The sequence below is a fragment of the Cajanus cajan genome, chromosome 2 (genome assembly GCF_000230855.2).
Source record: "Cajanus cajan strain Asha chromosome 2, NIPB_CcT2T_4, whole genome shotgun sequence".
NCBI classification, from domain to species: domain Eukaryota; kingdom Viridiplantae; phylum Streptophyta; class Magnoliopsida; order Fabales; family Fabaceae; genus Cajanus; species Cajanus cajan.
The window spans coordinates 12,739,615-12,756,026 of NC_138518.1; the positions used below are offsets into that span (position 1 = coordinate 12,739,615).

A 16,412-nucleotide genomic window follows, 5' to 3' on the forward strand; every position below is an offset into this window, starting at 1 on the left:
TTTTTTCCTAATTGTAAAAATAGTATATGAAGAGGTGATCTGCATTGTACTGGTGTTTTAAAGCTACCAATTAGTAACGATCAATAAGGATCAATAGCTGCAGGAAGGATCATTTCTCTTATTTTCTTGCAAATTGTGATATAGAATAGAAGATGAGGTTAAAAACAACATTTTAAATAATTAAATGCTTTTTATCGTTATCTTAAAAGACTGGTTAGTTTAGTTATGGAGTTAAAGAAGTATTTACTATATTAGATTCAAATTAACTATGATATTCATAACTCTTATGAATAAAAAAATTTAATTAATAAAAAAAATTAAAATTATGAAAAGCAAGTGAATTTCAATATATATAAATGGTTAATTTACAGAAAAAAGAAAAAAGAAAAAAGAAAAAAAAAAAAAAAAAAAACTGAATAATGACAGGAAACAACTCAGACAACATTAAGTTACTCTAATATACAATATATTATATATAGAGCAAAGCCGCTTTCACTACCCTTTGTCCTATTTCTCTCCTCCTCAGTCCCTTTCTCCTTTCTCATATTCTCCAACCCTTTCCAAGATGAAGTTCCAAGACATTGAGATTCGCTTTGGGCACAATAGCCCAAAACACATGATCCCAAAAGTGACCTTCCTAGCAATCCTAGCCATGCTAATATTTGCTATCACCCCAATGTGCTACCCTTTCTTTAGTAACTCTTCATTCTTCAAGATCAATAGATATAAGCAACCATCTTCTACATATGATGGACAAAAAAGCATTCACTCAACAGCTGTGAAAAAGTGTGACATTTTCAGTGGGGAATGGGTGCCAAATCCAAAGGCACCATATTACACAAACACAACATGTTGGGCAATTCATGAGCACCAAAACTGCATGAAGTATGGGAGACCTGATTCTGAGTTCATGAAGTGGAGGTGGAAGCCAAATGAGTGTGAACTCCCCATATTCAACCCCTTTCAGTTTCTTGAAATTGTCAAGGGAAAATCTATGGCTTTTGTGGGAGACTCGGTGGGAAGAAATCACATGCAGTCTTTGATTTGCCTCCTTTCAAGGGTAAGTCTCTTCTGCTTTTCTCAACATTGAAAATTCTTCAACTCTTGATCCAAATCTTTTTCTCATTTGATTGTCTTATCTCTCTTTGACATATTGATAATTTGATATCATTTTCCTTTTAATGGCATTCTACAATCGACGTAAAATAAGAATATGATTAGGTAAACCTTTTCAAAAATACTTCTAACAGAAAAAATTAGAAAGAAAAATTAAAATAGACTTTATCAAAAGTTAAAATTAGTTTATATATAATCTAATTTATTAAAACTCTCTTATTTTTCCTTTCAAAATTTTTTTTAGCTCATGTATAAGTTGATTTTAACTTATGAAGAAACTTATTTTGATTTTGATTTTCTATTTTTCTCTTCTAAAGTACTTCATTAAAAAATTATGCAAATAAGCCTTAAGCTTACAAAATAGTGAAGAAAATAGTCATCAATAAGGTTCATTGATCGTTCATTCCTAAATCTCTTTTTTATTGGTTCATTCCTAGATCTCTAATTGAGTTCAAATTAGCACATTAGTAGCCATTATGAGTTGGTATATAATGGTCTAAGATTTGGTATGAATTTGTATTTTCAATAACGTGAGTTTGACATCCTCACCTTTGATGATTCAAAAAGATCTTTTGATATAATATATAAGTAAAAAAAATTTAATTAATTTTAATTAATTCTTAAATTGATAAGTAAAATTTTAAGTTAAATTAAATACTAAAAAATGAACAATAGTACTTAATTTAAAATTTTCAATATATAATTGATTACTTGTCAATCATCTATATATGATTTTAATCATCAAATAATTAACCCATTAATGGAATAATTTATAAACATTTTCAATACTCTTTTCACCGACGTAAAGTTCACCTAACCCATTATTAATTTAAAAAGGTCATTAGTCGCCTCGAAAATAGTAAGTAAATATTTGATTCTTTTAAAGAGCAAACAAATAATATAAGACATGTTAAAATATGTGTTGAGATGAGAATATTATTATATTAGTAAGGTAATTAACTGTCAGTAATAACATGCATATATGACACCAAGCATTTATAGCACAAGGAGTCGATCGAATCTTGGCAACGAAAAGAAAACCCTGCCAATCACATGCACTGAATATATGTAATATTATGTTCTTATGTCCGTAACACCTACCACATGAAACATTAATCAAGTTAGTGTTTTTTCTATCATACGCCACCAGTTCTTGCTTTTCATATCTATGAGTCAGAAAAATCTAGTTTAGTGCATCAATAGCTGAAGGCTCAGTGAGAAATATAATTGGAGTAATTAGATTTTACATATAAATTGAGCTACGTAAATAATACTACCTCTGATGTTTTTATAAGAAATTGGAGTAATTAGATTATATATATATATATATATATAAGGGAGTTATAATTATGTCGGTGTAATTTTTACTAAGTATTACACCGCTCAATAACTTTATATTAATTGTGAATTTTGTAAATTAGATTGAAAGTTCATATTACTTTATATATTTATATCATTTTTTATTAAAATTGAACAACAACTTGAAAGTAATTAAAATGTTCATATTTTAGTGTATTTTAAAATAAATATATTACGTCAATTTTATTTTATAAAAATAAAGTATCAAATCATTTTGGATTAATATAAAATTTTGTATATATGATTTAAGAGATATGAATTTTTAATCTAACAATTAAATTTACAAAACTCACATTTAATATAAAGTTATTGAGTGGTGTAATATTTAGTAAAAATTACACAGGTATAATTATAACCCCTCTTTCTCTCTCTATATGTATATAATTATGTATATAATTGGACTATGTAAAAATAATACTACCTTTGATTTTTTATTTTTTCTATAAAAAATAAGTTACAGTTTATTTTATACTATAATTTACTTCTTATAGAAGAAACACGAAGTATTATATATTATGAAGGTCAATCATGTCACCTAAACCAGCCATTAAGTCTGCAATAAATAATTATTGAATCTTACCAAAGCCTACCAAATAGATCTGGTTGAGACGTCGCAATTAGAAGATATAGGGTTTGATTATACAATTTGGATTAAATATTAAAGTTGTTATTAAGAATTCTCAGTCACGCTGGCTAGCTTGTCTCAAATTTATTTACCAGTTTAAATTATTGTAATTATTAAATATTTTTATTAAAATATATTATCGTAAACATTACTGTGAATCTAACTCCAGCACATCATTATTAAAATTGGGAAGCTCTTTAGATAATATTTTATTTAAATTGCCAGACTTTGGAACCAAATTAGTATGGGGGAGCTATATAATTCCAGTTTGGGCAGGGTCTTCTATCATCTCATCCTTGATTAGAGTCAGGTCGGTGACGTGAATAAAGTTTTAAAAATTAATGTGATAGCTAATGTGGGTTGGAGTATCACGGTGTGAAAGCTTGGGTGAGTGGGTTTAAAGTACTATTTTAATATTTAACTCAATTAAATTTAGTTTTGGTTGAGTTCAATCATATTTGAGTAAAATTTTTTAACTTATCTAACTCAAATCAACTCGATTATAATTTAGTCAATTCAATTATAATTTAGTTGAATCAAGTTAAATTATCGAATTGAATGATTAAAAAATAAATATATTTAAAAATTGAAATAAATAAAAAATAAAAATAAAAGATTTTAATTCTAATTTTAATAAATGATTCAATGTACAAACATTATAATAATTATACATGAAAAATTATAAATATTTTAAATAATAAATATCATGTCACTTATTAATAAATTTTGCATTGCATAATAAGTAGAATTAAATTATTTTTCTTATTTTATGTCTTTTTCAATTTAGTCATTCAACTCTTTATTATAATATTTGGTAAAAATAAGTAGAATTAAATATATATATATATATATATATATATATATATATATATATATATATATATATATATGCAGAGGAGTGTATTATACATTATGTTGTGTGTAGTATTTTTAATTTAATATTATTTTTATTCTTATTTATAAGACCTAATTTAGAACAATTTCTTGTTCCTGTATATTAGACTCAATTCATATTATGTCATATATTAATTATTTTTAGACTAAAATACTCTTAATTAAAGTGTAATATTCTCTTGATTTTGTAAAATGCATTAATTATAAACTCTTTAAAGTATGCACTATAATTTTTTTAGGAGAAAGAAATAATATAGAGCATACATTTTAATTGGTTAAAAAATATGTAAGTATTAATTTGGAAAAAGTAGTAACATGATAGTTTTTTGAAAAAATAAATACAACAAATTTATTGTTATCAACTAAATTAACTATTTTTCTTAAACTTGATGTATTAGGTAAATTGCCCTTATATATAGAAACATATGTAGTAATTTATTATAGGTTGGATTAAGTTAGGTTGGTGGAAGTTCATTGGATAGAAAACCCTTTGACCTGCTGTTATCCAACCCAATGATAATCGGGTGATATAAAAATTACCCAACTCAACTCAACTCACAAAAATGTAATTGAGTTGGTTTGGGGTCATTGGTAAGTCTTACCCTCTTACACCCCTAGTATATATATTAGAATTCAAAACTAACTTTCATATTCTATATGAATGCATATTTCATTAATGTATGGATATTTTTTATGTAGGTTAAAAAAGTCGTTTATGTTGATTTTATACTCAATACAAATGTGGAAAATTTTAACTTTATATTTCACTTGAAGAACTGACATAAAAATTAGTTTTTGTGGCAGTTCCTTTCACACCAACATAAAAAGATTATCTTTCTATGCCAGTTGTTTTTAGGTATTATCAAAACCTGGAAAAAAAAATTTGACATCGACCAGAAGATGATTTGGACCTCCATTTGTAAAATCTCATCAATTTCAAATTCCTTGAAGACTGGACTAATCCTCTAAATAATAATTTTGAAAATGGTTTGAAGGAGTTGTCACCGATATTTTACACAAAACATCAGAAAAATAAAAGTGTTTTCGCAAATTTGACTTTAAGCCTTAATAGCCAAAGTCGGGTTTGAGGGTCGGTTACATGTGGAGAAGTTGTTAGGCACCCCACCCCACAACACCCGATTTCAGTACCTTATGACAATTCTAGCATTATAACGACATAGTTAAGTTTTTACCCCTTTATTTATTAAGCATACATGGTTGTTTATTTCTACATTATTACTACTCTACTACAGATTCTCTTATTATCTTCATGATATCTATTCTGATCATACAATCAAAGCAGTAAATAGGGAAAAGATATTGAAACCTCTAAAGAAAGATTTTATATTATCTCTTCTCACAAACCATACGAGGGCACTTTTTGGTAGTGCCACTAGTACAAAAATTACTTTTAAAATTGGGGTTTTAAAATCGGCTCTTAAGCAGCCGATGTTAAAAGTGATGCGGTGACAATTTTGTAAATAATGACATTACTTTTTAAATCGGCTACCTTTTAACCGATTTTAAAAGGTCTCTAATGCAAATTTTAAAATCGGTTCTTAAGGAGCCGATGTTAAAAATAACTTTTAAAGTCGGTTCTTAAGTGGCCGATTTTAAAAGTGTTACTTTTAAAATCGGCTACTCAAGAGCCGATTTTAAAAATGTTACTTTTAAAATCGGTTACATAAGAACCGATTTTAAAAGTGCTACTTTTAAAATCGGTTGCTTAAAAACCGATTTTAAAAGCTACTTTTAACATCAGGTCCTTTAGAGCTGATTTTAAAAGTGTTATACTTTTAAAATCGGCTACTTAAGAGCCGATTTTAAAGGCTACTTTTAAAATCGGCTAATTAAGAACCGATTTTAAAAGTGATACTTTTAAAATCGGTTCTTAAATAACCGATTTTAAAAATGTCAACGCCTATATTTATTCTTTTTCTCTCCATTCTCTTTAATCTTTCCCTCTATTCTCTTTAATCATTTCCTCCATATTTTTCTTTACTCTCTCTCGCACTCACATCTAAAGTCACTAGCTTCTCATTTTCTTTACAAGACTATATCAAGGTAATATTCTAATTTTTTTTTCTAATGTCTTGCATTTCTGTAAATTTCAAATCTGGAACAGCCCATTCTGCAGTCAAAATGACCCGTTCTGGTTGTAGTACGGGTCGTTCTCTAATCAGAACGTCCCGTATTACAATCAGAACGGCCCGTTCTGATTGAAGAATGACCAGTTCTGATTAGAGAACGACCCGTTCTGCAGTAAGAATGGCCCGTTCTGACTGCAGTAAGAATGGCCCGTTCTGACTGCAGTACGGGCCCGTACTGCAATCAGAATGGGTCGTTCTAATTACAGTACGGGTCGTTCCAGACTACAGTTTTAGGCCTTTTTAGAAAATTGGAACGACCTGTGCCAATTTAAAAGTCTAACTTTTAAAATTGGTTTATGCATGACCGATGTTAAAAGTCTTACTTTAAAACGGTTGATGCATGATCGATGTTAAAAGTTATACTTTTAACATCGGTCAACTTTTTAAAATCGGCTCTTTTAAAATCGGTCAGAGAACCGATTTTAAAAGTCAAAAATGATCGATTTAAAATTTTTTTTTCCACTAGTGTGTCCTCACTCTATAAAGACCTCTCTAGCACTCGAGGACAAATTTTAGACTAGAAACTCCGAAATCTCTGTCAAAGGGACCAAAGATCTCTTAATCAGACACTCAATGAGTTTATCTTACTTAGAGTGACCTGAAGAGAGTATGAAGGAGAGAGAAATGAGGTGTGTGAGAAATGGAGCCCATGGCAAGCTTTTATAGGAACCTAAGAAGGGCAACGACTGTTCCAATCTTGGAACGACCGTTCCATGCTTGGAAAATGCACTAGATTATGCAATTTGGAACAGCTGGTAGCTAGAGCGGCTGCTAATCTTGCATTGACTTTATAGTTTCTATTGGGGAATTTTATTTATACATTTTTTAGCTTCGGATTTTTCAACATGAATGAACCATAACCTTTTTCTTGCTATTTTTACCTTTTTCTATATGCTTTTGCCTTTTCAACATGTATGAAGCTTAGCTTTTTTTCTTACTATTGGCTTTTTCTATTTTCTATTTCATTTTTTATTTTTATTTACAGTCACTAATGGTGAAGAGATCCCTTCTCCACGATGATGGTGCTCATTGGAGCATTATTGATGAGTATTATTTTGGAGCCATTCTTGGCTTTTGTGAGTATTTTTCTAAGCCACTTCTGGCTTTGATATTTTGTGAGCCATCCTTGGCTTTAGCATTCTCTTGAATCATCCCTGATTCAGTTGAATATAGAACCTCCAAGGTTTGAAGCTCGACCCATGTCATCATGGTGCCTTTGGAAAGCAAATGCTTAAAATTCATTCGTTCCTCGTTTAGTCTCTTGACCCTTTAGCTAGGTGGCCTTTTCATGTCCCATGCTAACTGTAGGCTCTCTTATTCCTCCTTGGTAGGTTCTGCTTCATCTTACTACCATTATGTCTTTCTTTGCTTAGTGTTTTTTCCATGTACCCTTATGAAATCACTTTTAGGGAGTGCCCCTGTTAGGTTGGACATCCGACGCCCCTTTGTTGATACGATTTTGGACCTTATGGCCTTGCTCAGCTATTGAGCTTTCTGTTGTTTGTGGTTGTTTTTGCTCAAAAGCTCCCCATGATCTGTATTGAACACAAGAAAATAATGCAAGGGTGCAAAAAGAATGCAAGGTAGGAATGGATTGAAATTTTTCCTTTTTATCACATTTATTATTATTATTATTATTATTATTATTATTATTATTATTATTACTATTATTATTATTGTTGTTGTTATTATTTTTGTGTGGTACTTTTGCCATATGCATGCAATGCAATAATGCTTCTATGATAAGCTTAAAAATGTAGATTAATTTCTACTCTTAAGAAATTAATCTATGAGCATTAATCATCGGTGAGATTTGGTAGCCTTAATCGTGCCAGATCTGATACTTACATATCAACGCTTCGGAAAGTTTTATGCAAAGAAAGATTTCTCAACTTCTTTTCCCTTGAAGATGTGGATGGATCATATCCTAAGCCATATCGCCTTGGATTCTCTCAGAAGTTAGGCAACCCAATTACCTTTTGAACACCTTTACCTAGCCCTTGTCCTAGCTGGTAACCTTTCTTTGAGTAACATCTGTGTTACCAAGCTTATGATACTTAAGACTTCTTTCCATGTGGGCGATTTCTAAAATCATTTTCCAAGGCTTCCTTCGCCATATCCACATATGAAATTGTGAGGGGTTTGTTGATCTTGTTTTTCACTACAAGTTTGAATTTTCTGGCAGAGCGTGGAGGGTACAACTCATGCTCGGTATGGCCCTTCCTATAGGCAGGAGTGATAATAGAGCTTGGAGTAAAATTTTCATAAAATCTTGCTTAGAAGGAATACTCAAGCTGCCTTTTAGTTTTCAGCTCGAGTAAGCATTGTTTTTTTTCTTTTTTTTTTTCTATTCTTTTATCATTAACTTTTGCATAAGACATATCTTATTGAGATTTTGAACCCCTTTTTTTTTGCCTATGACCATTGTCTTGGTGGGCTTTTTCTTACCCTAACTTTTATCTAGAACGCCCTTTGTGGGTTTTCGTTCTAGTGGGCTCAAGCAATTCCTTCAAGCATAATGCTTTTTCTCCATATTAGAATTATCTTGGTGGGAAAGCTCTTTTGACCATGTATGGTCTCTCATATTCTCTCTACCTTATGCTTTTGAGGAATTCATCCTTCTTCTCAAGTTCCTCTCCTTTCTTCCTCCCCTTCTCTTTGGAGGTAATAGCTTACAATTTGCTAGGAGTGTAAACTTGACCATTCCTAGTTATTCCTCCAACCTCGGCAACGTTGGATGAGTCTTTAGTTGATGACGCTTGGATTTCGCGGATCACAGCATGATTTTATCATAGGCACAACGTTTTGATTGTCAATTATTTTGGCGTGCTTTGCCCTTTACCCCTTCAAATCATAGCCAATTCGACTTTTAAGCTTATTTCGTTCTTATGAGTGGGCTTGATTACTAGCAGCTTATTTTCCATTATTTTTTTATTAACGTGCATAGATTAAATTTCTCTTTTTATTCTTACTTATTCATTTACAAGGAAGGATTTGCAATTTAGAATGTAGAGAAAGTTAAGAATTGACAAACATCATTCTTATTGATCTATTTACTGGTGAATGATTAATTCTTTTTAACAGATTTTGACAATATCGCAAAATTCTAAAGAAGCCAAACTTTGGCTGATGTTTGTGCAAATCATGCCTCATTGGTGCTTAAACTTGCACTACTTGCTCTCCCTTATCTTAGTGAGCTCATAACTTGTTCTAATTTTGGATTAGAACGTCTTTTGTGGATTTTCACTCTAGTATACTTTTGCAAGTGGTGTAGACTAGGCTTCAAGAAGACTTGTCTCAATAGACATTTTCATAAAAGTGAGGGCCCTACCATAGTATCTTTTAAAATCAATTTGGGTCTCCCTTTAGAGTGTAGATGTTGTCTATCGTATTTTAAGACATTCACATTTCTTAACTGTCTATGCATGTTGTTACCTAATCCTTCCATAATCTAAGAAAAATAAAATGCATGGTAAATCAATGGACTTGCCTACAAGATGCATGCCATTGTGTTTATTTGCCTATTTTCTTTTTATCATGTTTTCATTTAAAAGGGAAATGATGCATGATAAAGGTTATTTTATTTCACTAGAATTTTTCTTTATCTTAGTTTTGCTAAAATAGGAAACTACCTATATGATGCTAATGAAATATAGGCCTAAATATGCATAAAAATGGTATTAATTTCCTTATTTTTAACCCTAATTAGTTGTTTGCTTAAAGTTCCAATCCACTCCTATTGGAAACAAATAATACAAACAAACAAATGCATACACATATGCTCAAACAACGTACACCTATGGACAATCACATTCAATTCCATGGGTTGAGGTCCTTGTAGATAAAGGTGCATATTCTTGGGTGGTTCTAACTGTTCTCACTAGTCTCAAAGGCCCTCAAGGTGCCCCCATTATAAGGAACCAGTATCTCTGTTGCCGTCAACTAGTAGACGTCGGTGGTTCGACCAAGTATTAGGCTAGAGTAACTAGTTATCACCTTGAGTGTGATTTCTGACAATGACCTGTAAGCATCTAAGGCCCATTCTATGGCAAGTCGTACATCAACTACTCCCTCGGTTCTATTCACATTTTTTCCCTTGGGTATAGAGGGAACTTTTGTGTGTAATAGTTTTTGTGCAGTTTATTTTCAAACAAGTGTGGAATTTAAGCAAACACAGTTATTAAAGTCATACTAAAAGCATGTTATAAGCAAGTAATATAAAGGGGTAAAAATTTGATTACACCTTATTTTGCTAGATTTGTCACTAAATGGGTTTGACCCTCTTTTAGCTATCCCTAGTGGAGTCGCCAACTGTCAAAACCCAAAAAAAATTATGACATCAACCAACAAATGTTTTGGACCTCTGTTTGTAAAACCTTATCAGCCTCGGATTGCCCAAAGACTAGACTAATCCTCCAACTAATAGTTTTGAAAATGGTTCAAAATAGTTTCCACTAATATTTTACACAAAACATAAAAAAAATAAAATAAAAAGTTTTTTCCCAAATTCGACTTTGGCCTTCATAGCTAGAGTCAGGTTCAGGTGTCGGTTACGCGTGGGGAAGGTACTAGGCACCCCACAGCGCCTGATTTCGGTACCCTATGACAATTCTAACATTATAATGGCATAATTAAGCTTTTACCCTTTTATTTATTAAGCATACATGGCTATTTATTTCTACATTATTACTACTCTACTACAGATTCTCTTATTATCTACATGATGTCTATTCTAATCATGCAATCAAAGAAGTAAATAAGGAAAAGAGATTGAAACCTGTGAATCAAGCTTTTATATTATCTCTTCTCATAAATTGTACGGGGGAACTTTTTGGCAGCCTCCTTGCTATATAGAGACCTCTCTAGCACTCGAGGACAAATTTTAGACTAGAAACTTTGAAATCTTTGCGAAAGGGACCAGAGATCCCCTAATCAGACACTCAATGATAATTTATCTTACTCAGCGTGACCTAAAGGGGGAGAGAGAAATGAGGTGTGATAAGTGGAACCCATGGCATGCTTTTATAGGCACCTGAGAAAGGGAACGACTATTACTAATCTTGGAACGACCGTTCCATGCTTGGAAAATGCACTAGATTGTACACTTTGGAACGGTCGTTCCCCTTCACAAGATGCTTGGCCAAGAAGCTTGTGGATAATGGTCTCGGCTTGTAACTTGGAAGCTTGTGGCTTGGCCAAGCATCTTGTGAAGGGGGAATGATTGTTTACCTTTGGGAACGGTCGTTCCCAACCTAGTAGAGGGTTTTTTTTACCCTTTTTGGTGCAGAAGAGCTTCTCAGATATCCTATGTTCTGTCTCGACTTACTTCTATGTCCTCTTTGGCTTCATCAAGTGGTTGCTTCTCTCATCTTAGAAGCTTTCTGGCCCTAATAGATAAAGTTTGGACAAAACCTGGTGTCTACAAGTATGTGAATAACTAACATAAAAGGTTAGCTTTCTAACAAATATAAAAAGTCTATTTTTCTATGTTGATTATGTTTATACCCAACATAGAAAGTTTGTGGGTGTATTTAAAAGGCTAAGATTGTTGTATTTAAAAGTTTAAGTTTATCGATATTTAAAAGGCCAAAATTATGCATAGGTACGTTAAAGTCCAAGTTTATGAGTGCTAAGCTAAAAGATCAAGTTTGTGGTTATTTATATGTGTTCATTTGTGTGTACATATAGTGAACTTCCTAGAGGTACTAACCCCTCTTTCATTACTTTCATCCTAAAAATTGAGGAACCATAACACTTAGGGGACTATAGGTCGACATATTTCTCTAGTAAGTTGTATGTATAAAATCCTAGCCAAGATTTTAGCAAACAAGCTTAAAAAGGTGTTGCCAACTGACATTGATCATAGGCATCCACATTTCTGGAAGGTAGAAACCTACTTTACATCGTAGTAGTTGCAAATGAGCTATTGTTGAAGCAAAAAAAAACGTGCCTGTTTTTTAAGGTAAACTATAAAAAAGCATGTGATTTGGTATGCTAGGATTTTTTGTTGTGCATGTTCAAGAGGTTGTGGTTTTATAACATCTTGGTTGAGTGGATTATTGAATGTCTACGAATGGGTCATGTTTCAATCCTCATTAATAGAAGGCCAACCGAAGAGTTTAGGTTATAAAAGGGGCTTAGGTAGGGAGACTCGCAACACCATTGGGAAAAGAGACCAAATCTATTTCTGGAGGGACAATTGGGTAGTGGAGGAGTTCCTTGCATCGACACTACCAAATTTATATTTAAATTCAAAGCAAGAAACAAAAATAATAGCCAATATGGGGACATGGCTAGGTGACAATTGGATTTGGGATTTTAGGTGGTGAATGATAATGGTTTGAACGGGAAGGCCCTTGAAAGGAAGCCCTACAACAACTCCTATCAAATGTGAATCTAAAGAAGGAAAAATCTGACAATTGGATATGGCAAGCTGGAAGTAATGGAGAATTTTTGTGAGCACAACTTATAAAGCACTTAACGATGAGAATTTCTAGACTCAATTGGACGTTGATTTCTTACGGATCTGGTAGATAACAATCCTACCAAAGGCAAAGATATTCTTGTGGAGAGTGCACCATAATGGTCTACTAATAATTAAAAACTTGATTAGAAAAAATGTGGGGCTATAGCTAGATGATACATTTTTTTCCTTTTTATCAATCCCTAGTAGAATATGGATCCTATATTCTTTATATTTGTAAAGAGGTAGACAATGTATGGAAACAAGGGTTTAAATGGGTTAGAACTTCAACGATCCTAATTCCCCCTCAACTCACTTTGAACAAATCCCTATTGTCCTAGTCTCTAAGGTAGAATCAATAATGTGGCCAGTGGTGTGGTATGGCATATCTTGGTGTGTGTTGAAACACATAAGTCTTTGCATTTTCAGGCATTGCCAATTTAAGAGATGCAAAATGGTGAAAGACATTATATTTATATTGTGGAGCTGGTTAAAATTAATGGAAAACTTTTTCCAATACCCATTCTTTGTATGGTCTCTCAACCCTATCTTGTGCCTACTTAGTTGCATCTTTTAACTTCAATATCAGTTGTTCTAGAAAAAATGAGGGTCATGCAGTGTTACTGGTGCATGGTTTGTATTAACTTGTAAGAAAATGGTAACATTGAAGTAGAAAAACGTTAATTTTGCTTTCGCTATAATTATACCTACATAGGGTGTTGGAGAGCAAGTTTGCCAACAAGAAGACCTTTAAAGGGTGGGATAATATATATAGGTACCTCTACTAGGAGAAAGCCTTATTTAATGACAATACATCCAGTAGTGCAACTTGAGTAGGAATAACTAGAGTTAAAAATCACAATTATTTGGTTGGCTACATGTCAACTATACTCTTTAATAGCGGGAGAAAGGTCTAAATTATAAGCAATAGCTTCATTTCTTACTACCCGTATTGATGGATGCAATTGAATGGATTTGTTATCCTTTATTTATAACCTTTTGGTTCATAAATAAGGAAAAACCAACTAGATCATCTAATTTTGTTATTCATTGATGTAGTAATATTGATTGATGATATGTATATGATTTTTGGTACCCTTTGTACAACTTTTATATATTCATTTCTTTGTTGATCAAAAGAAAATTTGTGGGCACGTAAGTGTCTAAGTTTTGAATTAAGGGCGCTAAGGACCAAGTTTTCCAAGGTCTCCCTAGCCCCCCACTAAACTTAAGTATAAAGAATATAACAATATCAATAGGTTAAACAATTGCATCTAAAAACAACCAAATAAGCCCCAAATAAATCTCAAACAAGTCCAAACAAATATAGCACACGTAAAAAAATAGTTTAGACATTTTTTCAACACTTATCTTGCATGCTTAAAAAACCTTAAACCACGACATTCCACAACGCCATTCATCCCTAACTCAACAATGCAATACCTTACACAATGAGTTCTCATATTTTCAATAATACTAACATAAAATGCAAAAAAATAATAATAATAAAGAATCCAATAGGATGTCAAAGGGCTCAAAACAATGTTACCAATGCTCAAAAAAAAGGTTGGGGACGAAGGAGATGAAACATGAAATATGTGAATTTGGTGTCATTAGTGCATCATAAATCATTTTATTTTGTACATTGATTGCTTTCCAAACCGATGTAAGTACTTTTTATATTGGTTAAAACACAATTCACATAGAAAGTTTGAGCTTATTTACAAAAATTTCATTGCCTTTTTTTATGTTGCAAAATATTATCACAAAACATGCTCTTTTCACTAGTGTTTGATTCATGCTTTTAGTCACTCAAATTTTGTCTAGTGCACAACTATTCTCAAGAAGATACCTAGTCGCTTAGTAGCTAGTTATGTAATTATAAGTAGGTCAAATTGTTTCCAGTTTAGGCTTATGTAGTATGTCATTAGCACTTTATTTTGTAATATTGAAACTCTCTTCATTTTGCAACTTTTATTAAAAAACACAAAACAAAAAGCATATGATTAAAGTGTGGAAAAGTTTATAAAAAAACTATTGTATTTACACTCAATTTAATTCACAAATGCTAGTTTTGGAGCATTTGATTATAGATACATGGTTTTAGTCTTGCCCAATCTTGTGCATCTATATATATATATATATATATATATATATATATATATATATTCCTTTCTACATTGATAATTTATAAATTTTCAAATCTTAATATTTTAATATTTGTAGGTGGAATGGCCTATAGACGTTTCACCCACAACAAATGACTATTTCAAGCAATGGAGGTACCCAAGTTATAACTTCACGATAGCCGCCTTTTGGACACCTTATTTGGTCAAATCTAAAATGGTAGATTCAATTGGACCAAGCAACAATGGCCTATTTAACCTATACCTTGATCAAGTTGATGAGCAATGGACATCCCAAATTGAGAAGTTTGATTATATAATCATTAATGCAGGACATTGGTTCTTTCGGCCAATGATATTCTATGAGAAACAAAATATTGTTGGATGTTGTGATTGTCTTTTAAAAAATGTGACTGACTTAACCACGTATTATGGCTATAGAAAGGTTTTTAGGACTGCATTTAAAGCCATCAACAGTTTGCAAAGCTTCAAGGGAGTAACATTTCTTAGAACATTTGCACCATCTCATTTTGAGAATGGGACATGGAATAAAGGTGGAAATTGTGTCAGAAGTAGGCCATTTAAGGGAAATGAGATACAATTAGAAGGTACTAATTTGGAGTTTTATATGATTCAATTAGAGGAGTTTAGATTTGCAAAAAAGGAAGGTAAAAAAAAGGGTTTGAAATTTAGGTTGCTTGACACTACACAAGCAATGTTATTAAGACCAGATGGTCACCCAAGTAGATATGGGCATTGGCCACATGAAAAAGTGACACTATATAATGATTGTGTACATTGGTGCTTGCCTGGACCCATAGACACATTGAATGATTTTCTACAGCATATGTTAAAGATGGAGGATAAGAAATTTTCTGGTGATGTAAGACTTCATATGCAAACAACTTAACAATTGATTTAGATATATACTTACCATTGCATGTTTGATTATTTTTTTGAAACCATCGTATGCAAAATAATTACATACTTACAAATCTCAAAGTGTAATGAAAGTTTAAAATTATGTGATTCAAAAAATAATTTGGGTTAATTTAGAAAAGAAATAAAAACAAACATTTTAAATATTGAATAGAAATAATTTTTAAAAAAATATGGATTACTAAGCTATAATGGTTATACCGAAATAAAATTCAACATATAATTAACATGAAACTTCTTTATTAAAAAATATCAGTAGTAATTGAAAAGTCTATTTGTGTGAGTGTTGTATAGATATCGATTAAAATAATTGATCTCTTGGGTTAGTTTTCTGTTACTTGTAACCAAATAGGTTAACTTACTATTATTTTTAATCAGTTGAGTACGTACTTTATTAGGATAATTTTTTAGTTGTAATAACATTTATGTATAAATACTTGGGGTGTAATAGAAGTATAGAGTGAATCAATAAAGATCATTTTTTTGGAATTCAGTTTGCAATCCTTTATTTTTCTCTCTACTCTAACATGGTATCTAGAACTTGAATGATCCAAGCATGGTTGATCAACCTCCTCTAATGGAAGCCTAAAAAAGGAACTAGATTGTTATAGCTTCTCTTTCATGTTTCTTCTTAAATCTTTTCCTTCTTTATACTTCTTAAGTTTCGCTACTAGAAAAATTAATATTTGTGACGAATTTTGTGACGGAAAAAATAGCATCGCTAATGGTGACGCATTTTG

At 31.7% G+C, this 16,412-nt stretch overlaps 1 pseudogene; it reads left to right on the forward strand.

Annotated features, from left to right (window-relative positions):
• The first annotated feature begins 565 nt into the window (after window positions 1-565).
• Window positions 566-15,643, forward strand: LOC145954724 (protein trichome birefringence-like 19 pseudogene; annotated as a pseudogene).
• The last annotated feature ends 769 nt before the right edge of the window (window positions 15,644-16,412 follow it).